Below are 25,526 nucleotides of genomic sequence, written 5' to 3' on the forward strand. Positions count from 1 at the left end.
CACAGTGGGATTCACTGGACATTTTCTTTGGCACTTTTTGTCACTTTCCACAAATAAAAGATGATGGGAAATTACAGGGAATAAATACTGTATAAAAGGATATCATTGACATATCACTCCTGACAGGGCTAAGCTAAAGGTTATGGAGATAAGTCTGGGATAAAATATTATTAAACTACTTTGTCTTATTTGGTTTTGATGTAAAAGTATGCAGGAAAAATGATTTATCTTTTGTCCAGAAGTAATAAATCAAATAATTTTTAATGGGATAAAAGAGGAAAAAAATGGGAGACTCAGAGGAATGAGACAGTTATTTGTGAACTTAAAATGTGAACTTAAGCAATAATTCTGAAAATTCTCTTTCCCCAGTCGACTGTTTTCATTATATACTGTGTGGTTGAAAAACAAGCAAATTTGTGTTGTTAAAAGTGGGCATTGGCCGGGCGCGGTGGCTCAAGCCTGTAATCCCAGCACTTTGGGAGGCCGAGACGGGTGGATCACGAGGTCAGGAGGTTGAGACCATCCTGGCTAACACGGTGAAACCCCGTCTCTACTAAAAATACAAAAAACTAGCCGGGCGAGGTGGCCGGCGCCTGTAGTCCCAGCTACTCGTGAGGCTGAGGCAGGAGAATGGCGTAAACCCGGAAGGCGGAGCTTGCAGTGAGCTGAGATCCAGCCACTGTACTCCAGCCCGGGCGACAGAGCGAGACTCCGTCTCAAAAAAAAATTTTTTAAAAAGTGGGCATTACGATAGCAGAAATTAATGGAGAGATAGAACAATTGTAGCAAGTAGAAAAGAAACTTAGCTTTGTACTCAAACAACTTCTTAAATGAAAAGGCTTAGAGGGAAATGGAAAAATAACTCCTGCCAACTTTATCTCTAACAGAGATTGACTATTTTTCTTTGAGGTTCTTATCATGTAAGGAGCTCAGAAATACTTTCAATGCATGCATTAATAAAAAAGGATGAGAAGCCACCCTAAGGAAAAAATAGGTACAACAATACTGCTGAATGCTAAATTTCAGCACACTGTCTAGAGGACTTTAAGAATTTCTTATTACTCATAACTTTTAACTTACATTTTGAAGGCATGAATGACTTTTCCATACACTGCATCTGCCTTAAACAAGTCTTTGAATGCCCTGACGTCCCCAACTGATCTCTTTCATCATCTGCCTCAACTGAATATCAGCACAGAAAAGACTTTATATTCAAACATGACCCACTACTGGGAGAAAATATATTGTAGACTCAGAAATCTTGTGTTAATCTTTTATGGAAATATCGAGAGTTTTTTTTTTTTTTTCTTCTGCATTATCAAGTGCTAAACTTCTAGATGATGAAAAATGTATTGACAATAATAATGGTTGAATCCTAATGCGCATCAGCTGAAGTGATAACAGGAAAACCAAGAACCCAGAGTAGTGTCCCAGAGGCAAAAGGAAGCGATTGTTACCAAAAGGAAAACACAGTCAAACAAGGTAAGTGTCCCAAGAAAACAACAAGAGTAGGGTGAGGGCAATAACCAACCACATGAAGGTCATTGGGTTTTGACAAAAGCAGTTTCAGTGGAGTTTAAGACAAAAGCTAGACTCTAACAAGATGAGGGTGAATGGAAGTGAAGAACTGGAGACATGTTTGTAGAGAGCACTAGTTCTAGAAGTTACACTTTAAATAAAATCTGGAGAAATAGGACAGATGCAGAAAAGACAGGTGTGATCAAGGGAAGGATATATTTTGTTTTTGTTGATGTTTTGTCATTTATTATTGCCTTTTCTTGATGGAGGAGGTAAAAGCCTTTTGGATTTGGATGGAAATGATCCAGGAGATAGAGGGAAGGTTCAGGAGAGAGAAAAGATAACCAATGTAGGAAAGTGCTTGAAGAAGTTGTAACAGGTGGAAGAAAAAAGGATGAACACAATGCAGGGAAAGTTTGAAGACTTTGTGGTAGAAAAATACAGGAGGAAATGGAAGATGCTTTGCCTTTCTCATGCATTTAAAGAAAGGTGATAAGCTGTGTGTGAGGAATATAGAAGAGGGAAAAGAAAAAAGTTAATGATAGCTATATATCTTCAGATGGTAACATCCCTATAAATGAAAATAAGAAACCAAGATGGATTCTTGTAGAAAATATAATGATCTACCTCTTCATATATTTACTTGGCAGTGCCTAAGTGACTTCCAGGTAGAGCTAGCCAGTCAGCTCTAGAAATGAAATATGACATTGAAAGAGAATTATCAAGACTAGAAATCCAGATTTGTGACTATCCAGGCAAAGATAATAGTTGAAGCCATAGCATTTGATGATACAGATAAAGAAGAACATAAGGAAAGAGTAGAAAAGGTGAGCAAGAACACAGCCTTGGGAAATGTCTATACTTAGGGAACAGAAGCAAAAATTTAACTCAAAGGAGACAGAACAGCAGGACCATGAAAGCTAAGGGAAAGTTTCATCTAGAATAGTGACACAACAGGGGAACCACACAGCAAACTGCAAATTCTAAAGAAATGTAGAACAAGTAAAGTCCACTGGATTTAGCAAGTGGAGGGTCAGTTCAAGAAAGATTTTTCAGTATACAGACAAGGCTAATATGCCTAGACTCCATGGATTAGGCAATAAATGAGAGGAATAACAACTGTAAACTTCTTTTGAAAAGTTTGGCCCTCAATGTAATGGAACAGTTAGCATAGCAGTTTGAGAAAAAAAGCAGAATCAAATAATTGTTAACTAACTGGAATGAAAAACTTTAGCATGTGTATAGGGTGAAGTGTCCAGTGGACAAAGATAACTTAAAAACACTAGTAACCTTAAAAACAAGATCATGCCATTTTCAATAATATGGGTGAACACGGAGAACGTCATGCTAAGTGAAACAAGTCAGGCCCAGAAAGGAAAATACTGCATAGTCTCACCTATATATAGAATCTTAAAAAAATGAAAAGTTAATTACATACAAAAGAGAATGAAACAGTGGTTATTAGGGCTGACAGGTGTTTGCAGGGTAGGGGAGAAAAGAGAGATATAGGTCAAAGGGTACAAAGCTGTGGAAATATAGGATAAATACATCTAAAGATCTAATGTACAACATAAGGATTATAATTATAATATTATATACTGAAAATCTGCTAAGAGAGTAGCTTTTAGGGGCTCTTACCACACACACACACACACACACACACACACAAACACAAGAGTAACTATGCAAGATGATAGATATGTTAATGTATTTGACCATAGTCACAATTTTACTACGTGTAATTATATCAAAATATCATGTTGGTTACCTGAATACTGACAATTTTTAAAAGGAGAAAACCCTAGTAAGAATGAGATCTTTGACAGACTGAAGCCTTCCTACCATTCCTACAAGACATGGGTTGGCTCCATCTTCACCTGCAATCTCATCTCATGGCCCTGCCCCCTTATTAGATGCCCCATTGATACCCCTGAGCTCATCAAGTCAGTGTCAGATTCAGGATACAGTCTATGTTGTCCTTGGCCTGGATGGTCCTTACACCTCAAGTCTCATTTCAAATGTGCTCTTCTTCAAAAGATCTTTTCTGATCACACTCTCTGAAGCAGCCTGCCCAGAAATCATACTCTATCACAGTACCATGTATTTCCTTGATATAACTTATCAAAATGGGAAATATCCTGCTTTCTTCTTTGTTATCTCTAAGCTCCACATTGGGGAGGAAGCATCTACTTCATTGAGCAATATAATGTCCCTACTTGACATTCTAATATGTGATAAATCAATATAAGATAAATAAAGGTAGAGAAATGAGAATTACACAACACAGGAAGAAGTTCCCTTTAGAAACAAAGAAAAACATGTTCTATCCATGAGATGGCTGGTAATGAGTAGAGTTAAGAAAAAGTTTGCAATACAGAGGGACAATTTTGAAGTAACTCAATTTATTAAGGTATGATGGAAGGTTATCTGCCGAAATAATACCCCCAGTATCACCACTGCACTAACATTTTCGGAGCACTTATGATTTACTAGATACAATATTCAGGACTTTACGGCAGTATCCCACTTAATCCTCACAACAGAAGCCATAGTTAACCACATTTTACAAATAAGCAACTAAGACTCAGGGAGGAAAATAAATATAGCTATGGTCACATAGTAGGGAAGAGGCCAAGTCAGGACTAAAATCCAGGCTTTCCCTAAATCTCACAATCTCTTTGTTGTTGGATTATCAGGTGTAAGGGACACCAGGTTGGACTCTGAGATGTAAGACAGTAGAAAACTTGGGCATAGCTGCACACGACTGTGTATTTGGAACCCAGTTAAGGTGAATGAGAGCTTTTGAGTGGCTCTTAGGGATTAGTACTATGTCACGTTAGTGAATTGGGGTTATGTTTCCCTGAATTCCCTTCTCTGCATAGTTCTGGCCACAAACAATTTGTGTAAGTTGGGAAGGGAAAGAAGAGCATCATCCTTATTCTTTGTCATCTGAAAGTCAGAGCAGGGTACCAGTTGTTCCAAGTTGTCCCTGACCTATGGCCCCTGTTGGTTTGGGAAGCTGCTGAGCCCTCATGCCCCTGCGCATGCTGAATTTCCTCCTCCATGTTCTCCAAATCCTAAGTCACCAAGTACTACCCCTGGGGCATCTACCCAGCATGGGACTTCTCCAGCCTTTCTGTCTCCTTCTCTAGCATCTCCAGCTCCTAGGCTAGTGCATATTTAGTTCTATGACACAGAAAACCAGCATCGCTTGCAGGTGGCCTGGATCATCAAAGTTGGAGGGTTGGTGCTTTGGGATGGCCATGGATTCCAGCCTCTCTCACTGGTTGGTTCCAGTTTGTTCATGCTCACTTCTGTTCTTTTTTCATTATCCCTTCCTCACCGATTGCCTATCCTGCTGACTTCAGCATCAGCACAAGCACAGAAGTAACAGGCATAGCCGATCTCTTTAGCTAGCACCACAACTGCATTCATCAAAGCCTCATGAGAAATTTCTTATTATATATCACTCAGTGTTTTTTTTTCTAAAATTGAGCCCTGAGGGGCAAAAGAGGCCTAGTTCATGTAAGACAGTTGTGACTATGAAATAGGGCCCACTGACACTTGTGCTACTATCCAACAATGATTTAAAAATACAAAGCCGGGCATGGTGGCTCAGGCCTGTAATCCCAGCACTTTGGCAGGCCAAGGCGGGTAGATCACCTGAGGTCAGGAGTTCGAGAACAGCCTGACCAACATGGTGAAACCCCACCTCTACTAAAAATACAAAATTCGCCAGGTGTGGTGGTGCACACCTGTAATCCCAGCTACTTGGGAGGCTGAGGCAGGAGAATTGATGAACCAGGGAGGCGGAGGTTGCAGTGAGCCAAGATTGTGCCACTGCACTCCAACCTGGGCAAAAAAGAGCAAAACTCCATCTCAAAATAATAATAACAATAATAATAATAATAATAAAAAATAAGTACACAGAAAAGTTCAGTGAGGGGATTGGAAATACAAATGTAGTTAAGGACAAGTGAGTTAAAGAATTCTGTGTACATCTCTTTGTAGCCCTTTGGATGTGAGCTCCCTTGGATATATGTATCACCTCTGAGAAGCCCACCCTGACTCTCTGAGCTATGTCAGATGTTTCTGCTGTGGTCCATGTTAGGACCCTGCGCTCATCTTTATGGAAATCCTTATATGCTAAATTCAGGTTGCATACTTATTTTTCTGTTTCTGTATCATACACATCATTCTTCTCTAGCACCTAGCTCAGTATGTCTGAAGGGAGGGAGTGAAGCAGTGATTTTTGTTTTATCCATTTCACAGTCCTTCCATATTACCTTGTAGAGTACTATGCACCTAGTAGGTACTCATACAGTTTTATAATAAATTAGACATATCCCAAAATTAAATCAACAATGAGATTTTGTTACATGTATTACAGCTGTTTGCTTTACATGTTATTACTTTCCATATGATACTCTGCTCACAGTACCCTTTTTAAAAGTCCTTGGCTATTTTATAAACTTTCTTCTTAAATATTTTCTGATTCTCATTGAACATCAAAGTCAATTATATGTAACTCATTTAATTAACTTGGCAATGAAAATGAAGTGAATAAACAGTCAGCAGAAAAAAAACAAATATGCTATAAAAGGATTTACATTTATATTTTTACAAAGTAAATATAATCAACATTGTATAGATAAAATGGAATGCATGGCAGGCAAGACATCTGCAAATTTCACCAGTGCATTAAGTAAAAATAGGATATCATCCATTATAGCAAACTAACTGTACTTATGGATATGCTATGTATATAATCACAGGAGTCCAAAGTGTGAAAATATTATAATTCTAGTTTAATTATATGAATTTACAACCACCTTATATGTGATTTTTCTAGTAGAATTAAACATAAACTAGTAGTCTAGGTGAGACCTCAATGCTATTCAGTTATCTTTCTACATAAACGTATAAAGTACATATCATCATGAATTTAACTACTTATTGTTAAATATGTAATATTTTATTTTGCATCCACATATTGAAAATGCATTGTTCACTCTTTTCCCCAATTTAAATCTAGATATCGCAAGTGATAGATTCTTAATATTATGAGTAATCATATAACAAAAGGTGGAACTTGTCAGACTAGATTGAATTGACCTACTGAGGTAACTTGGAAGAAAAAACACCCAAAAATATGTAGATGGAAAAGTACAAACACACACACACGGGATAATATGGAGAATATATGCATGAATACATATATGATTTGCAAGATGGAGCCAAAAAAAGCATCCAAATAAAACCTGACATCTATGTAGAGGGGACTGATAGAAACTTCTTGGGTTGGTTCCCTAGAGAATTACCTGCAGGTTTTCTGTGACCTGCCTTTATGTAATTGGAGAAATAATTCCTTGCTCTGCCTGTAGAATTTGTTCCTAGTTGGTGACCTAAACATAGTGCTCTCCAAGTGGAGTACATTATTTTTCTGGAAAAGATCCAGAGTCAGTAACGGATCTGTGGAGAGTAAAGTGAGCCAAAGTAATTCCAAACCTACAAAAGAGATTCAGAGAAAAAATAAAGGGCGCTCCAACCAGGAACAAAGAAGTCTTTTTCCTTTTTCATAGGAAACTCATTTTCTTTTTCATAGGAAAAAGACTTCTTAGTTGGGCAATTACAAGAATCTTCAATAGACCTGCCTACTGCAGAGTCAACGCCCATGAAGACAACCCTGCCAATGATTAGACTTTCTACTTACACAGAGAACACAGCAGCCTTTCCTTTTAGTAATGTAGTCTTTTAGCTGAATAGACCTTCATACCTAGAAAGAAAACTTCTACTAGTTATCCACAGAAATAGACATAAATAATAAGCCAAAAATTACAAACTATTTGAAGCATGAAATTGAAAGATGGTAATGAATACAGAGGACAACTACTACAAGAAGAAATAGGTGCAATGAAAGAGACAGAAGACAATTTAAGATTGTAACTAGTGTCTTTAGTAGTATCAACATCATGTTGTCCACCTAAAAAACATAGACTAACATGAAATTAAAGAATTCAGAGACATAGAAATAGTTCTTAAAAATTAAATATATTGTTTGTAGGACATTTCTGCTTCCAATTATAATAACGTAGCTTGTAGCATTTTGATTTTCCCAATGAAAACTATGAAGGAAGTGATAAAGTATAGAAATGACTCTGAAAGCACTGAAGAGCTGGTAAGGCAGCCAGCACATGGGGGTCAAACCCTGGAGAGAAGGGGCTGTCACTGAGTTGAGCCCAACTTTCTACACACTGAATTTCTCTTTGGGGAATTTATGATCTATGGCTGAAAAACAGAACAATGCACGTCTTTTAAGAGGCAAGAAATGATTTAAAATGCTGCCAGGAACTCTTGGGCAAGGAGACAAAAAAGTAGAGTTTAGAGATATGAGGGTAACCAAGGACTTATTAAAGAGAGAAGAGGGCACAAAGAAGTTAAGTCAAATACTGAACACGTATTTTTATACTGAGGCATTTGCTAATTTTTAAGCTGCACAGAGAAAGAAATTAAGAAATCATGTAGAGGCCAGGCGGGGTGGCTCACGCCTGTAATCCCAGCACTTTGGGAGGCTGAGACAGGCGGATCATGAGGTCGGGAGATCGAGACCACCCTAGGTAACACGGTGAAACCCTGTCTCTACTAAAAATACAAAAATTAGCCGGGCGTGGTGGCGGGAGCCTGTAGTCCCGGCTACTCGGGAGGCTGAGGCAGGAGAATGGCATGAACCCGGGAGGCGGAGCTTGCAGTGAGTGGAGATCGCACCACTGTACTCTAGCCTGGGCAACAGAGTGAGACTCTGTCTCAAAAAAAAAAAGAAAGAAATCATGTAGAAAGTGGCCATGTTAGACTTTTTGGCAGTACTATAATATTGTTCAAAAAAAATTGTAATTCATTATCCACCAAAGAGGAGAATCCTAGTAAATATTCCAGACTCACATTTGTAACATCTACAGGATTACATGCTCAGATTAAAAATAAGACTTACAAACACTGCCATACAGTTTAAAAATTTCCCAAGTCTTACCGGACTCAGGCAATCCATTCTCTTGCTGCCTTCTGGAGAATAAAGTGAATTCTCTCTCCTCAGGAAGAAAAAAATTCATTCATATTCTTGATAATTTTTATACCCAATTCTGGCATTTAAGAAACACGAGGCATACTAACTGAATGAGTAAAAACATGCTTATGCTTATATTCACAAATAAATGAATGAATGAATGGATAACATATATATGTATATATGCAGAAAGAGACAGCAAGAGTGAACACAAATAGAAATACAGATGATACAGCTATTGTAGTGATCAGACTTTAATTAAAATTCACTGCCATTATTTCAAGAAAATGGATGAGGAAAATATAGGAATTCACTGAGAATTAAAAATCTGTATTAAAAAATCCAAGTGGAAACTAGAGAAATAAATCTCAAAATATCTGAAATTAATAGATCAATAAATTAGTTTAACAGCAAGTAGCTGAAAAAATAAGAACTAAAAATAAGTCATCAGAAAATATTCAGAACATGGAGAGCAGAAAAGACAGAAGATACATACATACAAGAATGTAAGAGACTTGATGAAGATATGATGAGATATGATGAAGATATTTAACATATTCATAATTTGAGTCTCAGAAATAGCAAAGGAAAAAGAATGGTAAAAGCAACGCTTCATATGATGATGCCTGTGATTTTCCAAAATAATGAAAGATATCAATCTGCAGATTTGAGAAGTGCTAGGAACCTAAACAGAATTTACTTTCTAGGAATAGCAAGTGACAAATAGGTATGTCTAATATATTAGTACTGTTTAAAATTAAGGATAAAGATAAATTCTTCAGTAGAGGTAAAGAAAAACACACCTATTATCTTTTAAGAAGGAACATTAAGACTGAGTGTTGACATCTCAACATAAAAAAATAGAAGCCAGAGGATAATGAAACATAACCTTTAATTGAAAGCAAATACTTGCCATCCCAAGCACTCACATTCAGTGAAATAACATTTCCTAGCAAACAAAAACTAAGAAAACTTTTCTTTATTAATCATATTCCAAAGAAAAAAATAAAATATTTCAGGGAAAAGAAAATTGTTTTATAGAGAAAACTAGAAATAGAGGAAAGACTAAATAGAAATTGAAAAGATAATTATGTGAGTAAACCTAATTGCAAATTTACTCTACAAAATACTAATAATATCTACTGGAGTTTAAAATATATGTAGAATTAAAATACATGAAGACAATAAGAAACAGCAGAAGGATGATAAATGGAATTATCTTTAAAATGAGCATTAGTTTATAGTAAAATATATTAATTCAAGAATGAATTTTTTAATATCTAGAAAGCCAATGAAAGAAGAGTAAGCAAATGTATAAGTAATAATAGAAGACAATGAAAAAAATAAAAAACACTTCATACAAAAGAAGACCAAAAAAAGAAAATAAATATTAAGGGACTGAAACTGAATAATATGTTTATATAATAGACTAAATACTGCAAATAAAACACAGATTTTCTTACTAGAACAATAAAATCACAAAAACAAACTTTGTGCCTAAGAAAATATACATCTCAAGTATGAGGGCACAAGAGGCTAAGTAATAGAATTAGCAAGCTGATTTAGTTATATTAATATAAATCCAGTTAACCTTAAGGTCCAAAGCATTAGTAGAGATGCAAAAGCACATTTCATTCATTGTGTAATAGTGTATTTGTTTTCTATTATTGTATAACAAATTACCACAAATACAGCAGCTTAAAAGAATACACATATATTTTCTCACAGTTTCCATAGAGCAAGAGTCTGGAAATGGCTTAGCTGGGTTCTTTGCTCTGAGGTCCCAACACATTGCAATTAAGGTCTTGACTAGACTACATTCTCATTTCATCCATGAGACTGATGAAGGAAAATGATAGTTTTTGACTGTCTGGAAATGTTATTTTACTGAATATGGGTTTCTGGGTTGATAGATATTGTATTCCATTGAAAGTGCCATTTTGTTGTCCTCTGGCTAGGTAAGAATCTACTCATCTAGATTGTAGACAGAATTTCCTTGTGGCTGTATGACGGAAGGCTCGGCTTCCTACATGGTATTAGCTAGAGGTTGCCCTCAGGTCTTACCTTCTTCATGAACAGTTGACAGCATGGTTGTTTGCTTCTTTAAGGCCAGCAAGAGAATTCTCCTGTTCAGCTAAAACAGATTCTTATAAAACAATGTAATCACGGGGTGTTATGGTTAATACTGAGTGTCAACCTGATTGGACTGAAGGATGCAGTATTCATCCTGGGTGTGTCTGTGAGGATGTTGCCAAAGGAGATTAACATTTGAGTCAACAGACTGGGAAAGGCAGACCCACCCTTAATCTAATCAGCTAATCAGCTGCCAGTGTGGGTAGAATATAAGCAGGAAGAAAAATGTGAAAAACAGAGACTGGTTTAACCTCCCAGCCTACATCTTTCTCCCGTGTTGGATGTTTCCTGCCCTCAAACACCAGACTCCTAGTTCTTCACTTTTGAGACTCGGACTGGCTCTCCTTGCTCCTCAAGCTTGCTGTTCCTATTGTGGGACCTTGTGATTGTGTACGTTAACACTTTAATAAACTCTCATTTATACATATATAAATACGGGTATATGTGTATGTATACATATATGTGTGTGTGTGTGTGTGTGTGTGTGTATTAGTTCTGTCCCTCTAGGGAACCCTAATACAGGGTGACCATCTTTGCTGTATTTTTGGGCTAGAAGCAAGTCATGGGTTCCTCTTTGTCTTAGTTTGTTTTCTGATGTTCCAACAGAATACCCAAAACTGGGTCATTGATTAAAAAAAAGAAATGTATTCCTGACAATTCTGGAGGCTGGAAAGTCCACCGTCAAGGGACCAAATCTCGTGAGGGGCTTCTTGCTGAACCCTCTACAGAGTTTCAAGGAGGTACAGGGCATCACATGGTAAGGGGGCTGAGTGTAGTAGCTCAGGTCTCTCTCCTCCTATAAAACCACTAATACCCCACCCTCATGAACTCACCGAATCCTAATTACCTCCCAAAGTTCCCACCTCTTAATACTGTTACAATGGGGATTAAGTTTCGACATCAGTTTCCGAGGGGACAAACATTCAAACATAGTATACCTCAAGAAAAGGGTGGATTATACAGGGCATCATGCTAAGGGGTGGATAAGGATATTTTTTCAAATGGATATGAATTGTTAAAATTAGACTTGCTTGTAAAATAATCCTCAAAGAATATAAAAGCATTGAAAATAACTATTGTCTCTGAATATTAAGTTAAATAATAATAACGTGCAATATTATTATAATGTGGAGAAAGTGGTAAAAAGCACAAGAGTGTAACGAAGACAAAGAGGCAGAGGGGAAAAGAAGTTCCCTAAATTCTTGAAAAAAGCACATGTCTAAAGAACAAATGGATCACAGGAAAATAAAAAAGTGTAAGTTAGAAAATATTTTGCACTGAATTATATTGAAAATGTAACATATCCAAGTTGTGAAATATAGGGAAAATCTTTCTTAGAGGGATATTTACCACTCTAAATGCGTACATTATGGAGAAAAGGACAAATATTAATCATCTTAGTTTCCATCTTGAGAAAGTATAAAAAGAATAGTAAACAAACACATAGAAAGTGTAACAAAGGAAATAATAATGGTAAGGGTTGAAATTCATAAAATAGAAAACCATAATACAATAAAAAAACAGACAAAATTTTTTAATGAAAAATAAAGTTCATTAACTACTAGTCAAAATTACCAAAAAAAAGAGAAAAAGACATGTGTACAAAAATGTGTAATGGTGTCATTTTCATTGAATTGGTTTCTAATTTTCTTTCCAAGAGCTGTTCAGTATTTTTCTTTTTAAGGAAAATGTGATCACTTTTATGTTATAAACTTGAATTTATAAAGTGCTGGTACATTATTTTTAATGATTTGAGTGCATGTTTTAAACCTCTAAGACTAGAGCATAGTCATAGCATTTCTTTTAATTTATGCACTAACAAAATGCTCTATAACTTATCTTCTGTCCAAGATCTCCTGGACATTGTAAGGGATTTAACCAAAATCTTGCTTTTCCATAATCTTACTCTGTGAAATAGAGGAATTTGTGTGCCTTAGATTTAGAAGTGTGTTAATTTATTTAATAGAGTGTACAGGGCTAAAAGAGTATTTAAGTTAGTATGTAGTTTGCCCCTATCTGTATTGAAATTGTAGAGTTGAGTTTCATTAAGACTGCAATTGCAAATCTTAATCTGTATAGGAAAATAGCTAAATGTCATTCTCCATCTCTTTGTTTTAGTTTACTGCTTCCATGTGCAATCCTTTGCTGGGGCAACTAAATATATATTTATTAGTGTCCTCCAGTCCAAATATAAGAAACTGTCATGTTTCATGGGAAAATAATTTTATATTCCATGTGAAGTAAAACTTTATCACACAAATAGTACACTTATTTTCTAAGCAAATACTTGATAGGTTATGCTACTCCAGTGTAGGTGGCCATTCCTAACTTCTTTGTGCCTGAAGATGGCCTTGATTCAAATGGTTTACATATTTAGCAGGTAAGAAATATGTTACAGTACCCCACCTTTAAGTTATTTATTAGCCCTAATTGTGCTTGGTTTCAGACAAAATTAACCCTTTTCTCCTATGTATCTTTGAAGTGGCAGATAAGGGGAAGCATCAGACTGGTATCAATGTTAGTGAATATTCTTATGTGTTCCTATTTTGTAGTTATCTATTCCATTTGACATAGTAGGAGGTACATTCTCTTTCTACTCTGATGCATGGAGAAGGATGTTTTCAGACATTATCAACTGAGATAGGTGGGAAACTTCTCATGTGTGGCTTAGAGAACTATCATCATTTCAGAACTATGATGCTTTTCTTCTCAAAGCTCGTGTTAAGTATATAGTAAACAGATTCATTCATGATAATTGTCCTTGACTATTGACCTGAAAAGACTAATGGGATACCTTTTACTTCCCTAATTTTAAGAACTGGCGAGTGATGTCAAATCCATTAATTTATTTAAACTTTTCTTAACCTTTGTTTTATAATCTGTTCTCAGGTTTATAACTGCATGTTTACCATCATTTGCAAAAAGGTACCAAAAATCCATAAATATGGAACATATTCATAAGTACATACATTCTTTTGGTGAAATGATATTTTGACAGTTTAGACTTCATTAATAGAACTGTTCTCATTCTTTGTACTGCATTAATTGGTCACTGATTCGTCATCCAATTACTATTTTTGCTTTCAGTCCAAAATAGTTAGACCCTTGTATATAGAAGTAGTATTTTGGTTTTTCATCAGATTTGGTTTCATCAGAAGCAGCAAGAATGGGCCTGATGTCTTTAAAAGCATAGCTGACAATGGTAGCTTTTCAAGTTGTGAAACAAAAATAAGACATAATGGGAAAAAAAAAGAATATAGAGTCCTACGACAGGAATAAGTTTGTGGCAACTAAAAGATGCCCCAAGAATGACTTGGGGTTCTAATAATATTCTCTTTCCTGATCTAGGTGGTGGCTGTATAAGTGTGTGACTTCAACTTGATAAAAATATTTTGAGCTAGACACTATTTTTTTTTTACTTTATATATATATATGTATGTTATGCTTCAATAAAATTACGTAAAACTGTAATAAAATAATAAACATAATGAATAAAGTAATAAAAATCATTATAATAGAAAAAAGTGACATATCAATCATTATTATATTGTTTTCAAATGTTCCAGTTGATTACTCTAAACTAACATAAACCTTTAAATTTAAAAAGTTAAATAAAATGAAAATGCCTAGAAAAATACCAAATTTCCCCCCGTCCCGCAGTAAGAAATTGAAATCCTTTCAAGAAATTTAACTGACAATAAAATCACAAAAGTCATCACATCTGTAATCCCGGAACTTTGGGAGGCTGAGGCAGGCGGATCACGAGGTCAAGAGATCGAGACCATCCTGGCCAACATGGTGAAACCCCGTCTCTACTAAAAATACAAAAACTAGCGGGATGTGGTGGTGCATGCCTGTAATCCCAGCTACTCGTGAGGCTGAGGCAGGAGACTCACTCAAACCTGGGAGGCAGAGGCTCCAGTGAGCCAAGATTGTGCCACCACACTCCAGCTGGCAACAGAGTGAGACTCCGTCTCAAAAAAAAAAAGTCATCAGGTCCAGGTTTACAGTGAAATTTTATGAAATCTCCAAAATTTGGTACATGCTTCAAAAAATAAGGAGGAAAAGCCAACCCCTCTCTGACTTATTTTATTCGTCCAGGAACACTTTGAAAGCAAAATTAAACAACGAAAATAAACATATATATAGACAAAACTCACTTGTAAAGATTCAAGTAATTTTCTCTTTTTTTTTTTTTTTTTTTTGAGACAAGGTCTCACTCTGTTGCCCAGGTTGAAGTGCAGTGGTGAGATTCAACCTCCTGGGCTCAAGTGATCCTCCCACCTCAGCCTCCTGAGTAACTGGGACTACAAACAGGCCTGGCTAATTTTTCCATTTTTTGTAGTGACAGGGTTTTGCCATATTTTCCAGGCTGGTCTTGAACTCCTGGGATCAAGTGATCCTTCTGCCTTGGCATCCCAAAATGCTGGGATTAAAGGTGTGAGCCACTGTGCCTGGCCCTCAAGTAAATTTAAAAAATTTATTTGTGCTAAAGGAAGTCTAAAACCCTCATAACTGAAAAAAGTCAACTGGATATAAGACAAGATAAGTTAGTAAAAATGCCTACACTAAAAATTTATCTAGAACCAATTCTAAGAATACTGAAATATATTTTATCAATATTGAATATTGACTAATTTATTAATTCTAAGAATACTGAGAAAATTATAGAATTTTTGGGAAGATAAAATGCAAGTTAACCTACAAAAGTAAATACATACCTTCAGGATTGAATACCTATAAGAACATTAAGAAATATTATTATTAATCTAGAATTCAGTTCTTAGGTATACTGGCAATCAAGTGTGAGGCTAAAATAAATGTATTTTTAGAAATTCAATCATTCAGGAAGTTTATCTTTTAAAAATAATATTTGAGCCTCTAGTGAGAGGAATCCTGGAAAGAGTAGGTAAAATAAATATTCATGCAATACCAAATATATATTTTTATATTCCAGGTTGTCAGCTTTACAGCAGATGTAGGGGAATAAAACCAGTCTAAATTAGAAGGGGAAATCAGTCAGAAAGATTTCATCAGACAAATGAATATATTAATATTCTAGCAGATCATATGTATGACTAGGTAGGTGTTTCTTCAACAAGATTAAATAAAATTGGAAGCCATTGTTAAAAACAAAACGCATCAACAAACAAAAAAACAAACAAAAATGAAACAGAAAACGCCAAGACAGTCATGGTCCTAAGATGAAACAAACCAAACTATTACATGACAGATTAAGAAGAGTCATTTCATACTTATTTTGTGTCTTAGGATCACTTTTCAATCTCCGCAGGTACTATTGTACTTCCTGTTAGGAGTAACATTCAAAAAACAATAATTCTCTTAGCATTGCTAATGTACTTGAGTTTTTAGAATCAGCTTAGAGCAAAGTGTCAAATGATTATTTATAATTACAGAAGAGAGATAAGGACAAATTTATCATTTCCTTGTTTCAGATGTCAGGAAGTTGACAGAAAGTGTTTAAATTTGAATCTTCAAGAAATAATTTGGCCAGGCGCGGTGGCTCACGCCTGTAATCCCAACACTTTGGGAGGGCGAGGTCGGAGGATCACGAGGTCAGGAGATCTAGCCCATCCTGGCTAACACGGTGAAACCCCCTCTTTACTAAATGATACAAAAATTAGCCGGGCGTGGTGGTGGGCACCTGTAGTCCCAGCTACTCCGGAGGCTGAGGCAGGAGAATGGCGTGAACCCGGGAGGCGGAGCTTGCAGTGAGCAGAGATCGCACCACTGCACTCCAGCCTGGGCGACAGAGAGAGACTCCGTCTCAAAAAACAAAAAAAGAAAAAAAAAAAAAAGAAAGAAAGAAAGAAAAAGAAATAATTCTAACTGTTGAAGTATAGTACTTATGCTTAGAAATAGAATAAACTACTACTAGCAATAGCAATAATAATAAAATAATAAATAATAGCAGTGTGGATGAGAGAAGGGAGATGGGAAATAAGCTAAGTTTATTAAATCTCTTATCTTTTCTAGCAGGGCAATAGCATATATTGAAAACTGTGACTACATCAAATGACCAGAAGTTTCTGTGTATTCTTTATCACAGTAACCAGCATTGGAAATAAATGATCCTTTCTGGGGAATAGGAATGAAATGAGCTTGGAGGGAATATGTTACTTCTACTTTTGTAACCTTCAATATTGCTCACATCTCCTATTTTACACATCTCCAAATGAAGTTAATAAAAACAAATAAATAATTATAACCTGAATTTATCTACTTACTATTTTCCACCTGATGTTTAAATCCTCTCTATTTGAGGCACTAGCATACCTCTATTTAAATGAGTGACAGGTAACTATACACCTCCTGAGACAGACACAGAACTATATTTTTCTGTATGTCTGATAAAGGGTCTTCTTTTCCTTCTTTTCTTTTTTGCACAGTCATATCTTACTCTTCACGTCTTGCATTTACAGTAAACTCCATGTTGTTAGCATCTTTCACATTTTCTGTTAGGCTCTGCCTCCCTGATTCTTTCCTTTTAGAATATTCATATTTTATTTCCAGGTGTGGGCATCTCTTATCATATTTTTTCCCTTTTTAGCTGAGGAAATTAAATACCAAACGGCTGAGACAGCAAAGCTTCAGTTTATTGGTTAACAGCTATGACTCTCAAGTTAGACTGGTCTTGTTAAAATGCCAGCTCCGTTTACCTTGCTGAGCCCATTTCTTTACCAGCCTAAGTCCTAATTGATCCTAAATTGGTCCTAATTTTGCATGAGAGCTATCTCATAACTCTTGCTATGATGTTGTAAGGTAAATAGCTAATAGGTAAAGTAAGTATGTGTCTGAAACTGCAGAACTAATTAATCTTTTCTTTTGGATATTATATCCAATAAGATATAGAATATCATATATATTGGATATAAGACATAAATCATATATATATAATCCAATATGTATACTCAATATACTGGATAATATATTCAATAGGCATTTTTCATTATTTTTCCTAGAGGACATGGGTTGAACATTTGAAAACAATAACCATGACATATTGACTAACCATACAAGATGCTCAGTGACTATATCCCAAAAGAGAAAAACTCAATATTTATTTGATCTACTTTCCACTTTCTTGTGTTTCCTCTTTTCACCCCAGGCTTACGGAAATGGAGAGAAGAATTGCTTTTTGTGCTTAGTCTGGTTTTCTTTTGAACAGACTCAATGGATCCAGGGGACTCTCTTTGCTTTGGAAGGGACCTCAGAGGGTTCTCTAGGAAACTTCCTAGTTGATGGATGAGAAAGCTGAGGCTTTCCTCATCACATGCCATCCACAAGACACCACTCAAAGCTGCCTTATTTACTCCCCATTTTCCATGCTTACTTCAGCTTCTAATATAGCCACTGCCTAAAATATTAATTCAAATTATTAAAAAATAAGACAAAATGAGGACTTTTTGTAGCAACAATTAACACAATTTGAATACGAATTTGTGGTTTTAATTTTTTACTCACCCTTTTGAAAAACTGATGAAAGATCAAGATTCCCTTCCTACAGAAGAAACTCAAACACATATACATACAATTTTGCTTACAGTTTCAGGGAGTTTATGAAATCCTTTTCGCTCATCTCTAGACCTCAGCTTAAAAATCCATGACCTACAAATCTTCTAAAAGCAAGTGTTTGTGTGTATTCATGTTTAGCATCTATTAGATAAAAACATCTAGTGCAGATGTTTTTATTTGTATTAAAATGAAGATAAATACTTCATTTACCTTGAATGGCACAAAGGGTTTTATAATATCTAGTTAATGGACAGAAACCTGAAGCTGGCTTGATCTAAGGGGAGAAGCACATTAGAAATGCATCAGTTGACGTGAATGGCCTTGTGGATCTCAACAGAAAAAACAGAATGGTGAATGCAAACTGTTTTGGTTTAATACTATCATGTACATTTTGGTCCCATGTATATCTCAGCCTTTTGGTCTCATTTATCTCAGTAGACTTAAAACATCCTTCTGCTCTCACATGATAGCGTGTCAACAAATATTAAATAACTTGCAGACAGTTTTAGAAAAATGCCAATGAGATTCAGAAATGATAGTGAACTTTGTTCCCCACCTTAGAAATTTTGGAAAATTAAAGTAAAGCCAACTTGTTAGTGCTTCTTTTTTCTTTATGATTATTTTAGTTTGATTGGTTTTAAAAGAGTTAGGGAAAACATAAATGTGTTCACAACATTTGGACAAAGTATAACTTTAGGCAGATTGCTAGAACTGTTGATTGGGGTTGTTGTGAGCCTGACTGATGGGAAGGGGGAGATGGGTTGAATATTCCTTGATAGATGGTAACTGAAAGATAAATTGTGTGTTTTAAGTATGGTAAATTATTTTCAAAACTTTCCTCAGTTTCCTATAAAGATAGAATAGCTTAAAGTAGACAAATGAATTAAATGACTCTCTAACATTTTCATATTAGAGACCAAACCTGCTAACTGACTTATCATAGAGACAGGTCAAAAGAAAGCCATGTGTAATGCAATTTCACATTTTTCAATGTGTAAATTTATATGCATATCAAAACATGGGCCTCATATGAAAATCTAGCAAGGTATGTCTGAAATTTATTGGTTTACCAACTATCCAAACAATAATCCTTTAGTAACTGTTCTTCAAGCATTTATTCATCTCATCTCAGTGAATGACGGTCAAGTATATAACAAAATACTTTGTATTGATTACTTTTCCAAAGTGCTTTTATTCCCATGATCCCATTTGATTGTCACAGCAATCCTACAGAGTTAGTAGTATAAGTTATATTATTCTTTCTAGAAATAGACTAGAAACACTACCCTAGTTCATGCTGAAACATTTAAAGATTCATTTCTTTGTGGCTTTAAGTTATATTAAATAGAATTATAAATTATTTCATAACACATTTATGTTCAAGGACAAAAGATGATTTTTAATATTTAAAATAGAACTAAATAAGATGTTCTAGTGAACATATTTATTTCAGGGAGAATGAAAAACAATTTTTGCTAGTTGTATTTCAAGGAAATGGAAACCTAAACGCTACTTAGTAAGTAGATTGCTCTACAGAATGAAATAGTACTAAGCATTAGAATAGGCATGCTAAATACTAGGCAGGCATGCTGACACTACACGTCCCTCATTCATGGCAGACATTCCTAATCAATCAAGGCACTCTTTTTTGCAGAGCTCAGATTTAGCCCTGGTCCTTTGCAATATAGGCAACCACCAGGAGTGGATGAGTTTTTAAGTGAGATTAAACTAACTAGTCATTCCTTAACTAAAAGAAAGTTTCTATGTTCAGTTCTTATTTTGTATAAGCCACCTCCACCCTGGAGAGAAGAAAGTTTTCTTTTAGAAATTGACATAAATAAGGACTTTGTAAATGCTGACATTATAATGGACAATGAAATTGACTAATTGACTAAAACAAAATAAATTACATGGATTTTTTTTTTTTTTTTGAGCGTGTGTTTTGTAACTGAAGTGCAGTGAGACAATGGAGCATAAACGTGGACAGAGAAGATAGGTCTGTGTTTGTCTGCATGTCTCGCTACTCTATTTGCATAAGGCATTTGCAATTACTACGAGGTTTCCATAACACACTAAGCAACTAGCATTGGCTTAACAAGATATCTTTTCTTTGCTAGATTCAGTTGGAGGGCTATCACAAATACGTATTATGAAGGTGCTCAATTTTTGCCATAACAGAGATAAGGATAGAACAGCTGAAGGTAGACATATGAATTAAATCACTCTCTGACATATTCATATTAGGGACCAAACCTACCAAATGCAAACTGAATGCTGACACCTATTGTCACAAAACAAAGCAAAACAAAAAAGAACAGAAAAAAAAAAGAAAAGAAAGGTAGCATCAGATCACATACTGAGATCTGTGAGTAGCAGATCACATACTTTTTCTTTTTCTCCAACAGCTTTAGTGAGTGATAAGCTAGATAAAGGCTGTATTTTTATTGTATCCTTAAAAAATGTCAAAGAAAAGTTTCTTGCTAACAAGTGCTTTTAAGCAAATGTGAGAACCTTTCATAAAGTGGCTAATCTGATATGCTAATTGGTTTTATTTAATGAGGTGTATTAGGGAATTGGAATTCCTGGGATCGAGTTATTTGTTCTGTCCTCTCATGGAACTTTACCCATATTTCGAAAAACTATTGCACTTCTTGAGTTTTTGTACCTTCTGCACAAGACAGTAAGCATCAGGAAGGAAAAGACAATATGAAGTTTCAATACTTCGATTAATTTTGACATACAGTTAAATTGCTAAAATGTTAGTTATATGAAAAATAAAATATTTAGGCTGGGCATGGAGGTTCATGCCTGTAATCCCAGCACTTTAGGAGGCCGAGGCAGGTGGATCACCTGAGGTCAAGAGTCAAGAGATGAGCCTGGCCAAAATGGTGAAACCCAGTCTCTACTAAAAATACAAAAACTAGCTGGGTGTTGTGGTGCGCACCTGTAATCTCAGCTACTCAGGAGGCTGAGACAGAAGAATCACTTGAACCCAGAAGGCGGTGGTTGCATCGAGCCAAGATAGAGCCATTGCATTCCAGCCTGTGTGACAAGAGTGAAATGCCGTCTCAAAAAAAAAAAAAAAATTTTAATGACAACTTTCTAGCAGGCAGATACATTTGTTGTATTTATTTTCTCCTCCATCACAGAATGCTGCATCACTCAAGCAGAGTGTTGAGCCTAGAGAAAGAACTCTAGATATTTTTTATTGATTAAAGTAATGATTAAAAAATTAATGATGAAATAATCTGTTATTTATTGGAAGTTGAAATGTGCAATGTAAATTCATACTCTGGGTTAATGGGGATTTTTTACTTTCTCTTCCACTGAGCTGTAGAGCTGATTTTTCTTGGGATATTATTAAAATATAAAACGCTGCATCTCCTGTCACAACAAGATGGATTATTGTAGGATTTACTTGTCGGGCTGTGAAATGACCCTCAGCATTAAGGCAGCCCAAGTGCTGATTTTCGAAGCAGCCTCATTGCCTTCAATGCGGGCTGTGATGAATCGCTGCTTGATATGTCAGTGTTTTTGTTTTTGTTTTTGTTTTCCTAAAATGCTATTCTGTCTTTCAAAATGCACACATATACACACATGCTCAGAGAGTAGTGTGTACAAGAAGGAATCTGATAAACATGGAGAGAACAAATGTGGGAAAATGACTACAATCAGATGATACAGAAAAATTGCAAGTAAACTGGCAGGTTAGTGAAAGCAAAATCAAACTAAATGAAAACAAACACAAGGAATCAGATGACCCACATTAAAAATTAAGTGTCACTCTTCCTAAATGTCTTCAATTCTAATCTTAGCTGTAGTTTCAGCTTGGCTTTTCTTGAAGGCACCTATATGAAATTGTTAAACTTCTTCACAGAGACAACCAGATTTGTGCAGAAACACAAAAACTGTAACAACCTTCATTTTTGTTATTAGCAGCCTATAGCAAAATAAACAAAGAAACATCAGCTTTAAAAAAAATTTTTCAACCATGATACTGACTTCAAATGCATAAAGTAGGGATGGAGATGCTAATTTGTATGTGTGCCAGAATGTTATTTTCATTTACTATGGACACGTTAATTTATGAATGCCACATGCAAATGTAGGTGTTTATTAGAGTCAGTTAGCAATGCATCCAAATATTTGTCATGATAGTTTTAACAAACATATGTTGGAACTGGACAGGAACTGTGAACAAAGACAGAAAGAAGTAAGTGGGAGGAAAAGTGATAAGAATAATGGCCTCATTTGGGCGTGGTGGCTCACACCTGTAATCCTAGCAATGTGGGAGGCTGGGGTGGGCAGATCACCTGAGGTCAGGAGTTTGAGACCAGCTTGGCCAACATGGCGGAACCACGTCTCTACTAAAAGTACAAAAATTTGCTAGGTGTGGTGGTGTGCCTGTAATCCCATCTACTTGGGAGACTGAGGTAGAGGAGTCGCTTGAACCTGGGAGGCAGAGGTTGTAGTGAGCTGAGATCGCACCACTGCACTCCAGCCTGGGAGACAGAGCAAGACACCATCTCAAAAGAAAAAAAAAAAAAAAAAAGGATAATGGCCTCAACAAATTAAAAAACTTTAAAGAATAACTTATAAGACTCCCATACCTGGATCCAACCAGGAAGCTTGTTAAAAGGAATGGTGTGGTGTGGTGGAAAATGTCCTGGACCTTGGGCAAGTTGGTTTGGTTGCTAACTATTTAGAAATTATCTGACCATTCACAATTGCTTCTCTCATCCATTTTATAGGAATAGTTTAGGTTTAAGCAAAATAATATATAAGTAAGATACTTATAAGTGATAGGGCATATGACAAAAGTAAGAGATAAGAATACTGTGTAGTAGGCTGGACACGGTGGCTCAGGCCTGTAATCTCAGCACTTTGGGAGGCTGAGGTGGGTGGATCACCTGAGGTCAGGCGTTCAAGACCAGCCTGGCCAACATAGTGAAACCCTGTCTCTACTGAAATTACAAAAATTAGCTGGGCGTGGTGGCATGCAGCTGTAGTACCAGCTACTTGGGAGGCTGAGGCAGGAGAATCACTTAAACCCGGGAGGCAGTGGTTACAGTGAGCTAAGGTAGTGCCATTCCACTCCAGCCTGGGTGACAGAGAGAGACTGTCTCCAAAAAAAAAAAATAAATAAAAATAACAGTTTGTAACGGTTAAGAACATGAAGTCTGGGACCATTCTTTCTCATCCATTCTAAGCTCACACCATATAAAAGTGATAAAGCTAGTTATTTAATCTCTCAATGTCTTAACTTTCTCATTTGTCATCTTTTTATGCAGATTATAATCAGTGCAAATAATGATTACATGAAATAATTCATGTAAAACGCAAAGAATCATATTTAGTATAATAAGCATTCAATAAATCTTAGTTATTACTCATTTTGCTATATACTGCTAATAACTAGAGGTGATTACTTTTCTTTTTGTTTCTACACCAATCCAATCTTCTCTGTGATAAACAGTAAAGGGGTTTGACAATTAACTTTCAAATGTGTGCTCTTTATAAAAGTCAACCAGATAATATAGCTAAGATTAGAATTAAGGACATTTAGAAAGAGTAGCACGAGATTTTTAACATGAATTATTTGATTCATTGTTCTCTTTCTTTTTTTTTGTAGTATCTGTTTAGTTTGATTCTGATTTAACTAACATTCCAATTCACTTATTATCTTTTTGTCCTGTTTGAAGAAATATCTTAGTGGGAAACACCATAACTGAGCTGCAATTATCTCAAATAGTGCAAAGAGAGTTATGATTGCATCGTCATCCTTTGTTTGGGCTTAGCAGGGAGATAGAGAAAAAGAAGATGAATGCACATGATGGAGAGCTTCAGATATGAGCCTATAATTGTGTTGTTTATCTGTATGTCCATGTCTTAGTCCATTTTGTGCTGCCATAGAAAAATATCTGAAACTAGGTAATTTATAAAGAATAGAAATGCATTAATATTACTCACAGTCTGAAGGCTAGGAAGTCCAAAATCAAGGTGCTAGCATCTAGTGTCTGGTGAAGGACTTGTTGCTGTGTCCTCACATAGCAGAAGCGGGAGGGCAAGATAGTAAACTAGCAGAACATTACCTGAAGCTTTTTTAATAAGGGTCTTAATTTTGTTAACAATGAAGAAGCCTTCATGACCGGATCACCTTTTAAAGGTCGCACCTCTTAATACCATCATACTGGCAACACCTGTATTTTGGAGGGGCCGTATTCCAACCATAGCAGTTGCCTTCTTGGGCATTGCTCTCTCAGATCTCCCTTTAACAAGATTGACTTTACATTACACTCTGGGTGTCTGCTATTGATGCTTTAGGGAAGGACGGCAGATTGGGGGGGTGGGGAGGGGCGGGGAAGGAAGGTTGCCAGTCTTGGATAACAAGAACCCACATGCAGCCATAAATCTGATTTTGGCCTGCCACTTTGTGATCCAGTGATCCTGGAGTCACTTATGTAGAGTCAGCATTGTGCTCTATGGTGACAGGCACACATACTTGCAAACATACACACATGTGCACTCATACACAGCTGCGTGCACTCACACACTCACATACATGAGCACCCATAGTCATATGGGCCTGGAGCTGATTCAGCAATAACTCCTTTCCATTCCATAAGATGGACTTGAATATTATGAAACAAATAAAATAAGTTTATCCCTGTTCTATTCTGATATTTTGACATTTATTTAGCTATAAACGAGATAACCTCTTTATTCCAAAAAACCAGTAGTATGTTGGGAAATTTTATATAAATATTGTCATTACATTTAAAGTTAATACTCTTTGATTTCCATTTTCTTTTTTTTTTTTCACACGCAGTCCTATTCACCAGTGCCATACATCAGAGGTGCAGCACACTAAGCAGAAGAAATTAAAACACCTTCCTAAGGAAACAGTTTGTAATAACGAGAGTCAGTGGAATCTCAGTCAAGCCACTATGGTTCAGAGAATAGCAGTGAAGGTATTCAATGAATTTTTAAAAATCAAAGTGCTAAATAATTGTTTAAAGTTTCCATTTTCTCATGCAGTATAATCAGTGGACTGTGAATGACTGATTTATCAGTCCATCAGCAAGCCTCAGTTGTATCACAAATAGAGAAAGTCAAGCAGGAATAGAACTTTCTTACTCAAGCGTTCATGTATTTATACTGAAAAACAAGTATTTTTTTCTTCTTTACATTTTATAGTTAGGTATTTTGAAAGGAGAATTGAAATAAAACATTCTTAAAATGTAAGGCGTATTAGACTTTGAGCTTACCCAGCCTGGTT

The sequence above is a fragment of the Chlorocebus sabaeus genome, chromosome 22 (genome assembly GCF_047675955.1).
Source record: "Chlorocebus sabaeus isolate Y175 chromosome 22, mChlSab1.0.hap1, whole genome shotgun sequence".
NCBI classification, from domain to species: Eukaryota; Metazoa; Chordata; class Mammalia; order Primates; family Cercopithecidae; genus Chlorocebus; species Chlorocebus sabaeus.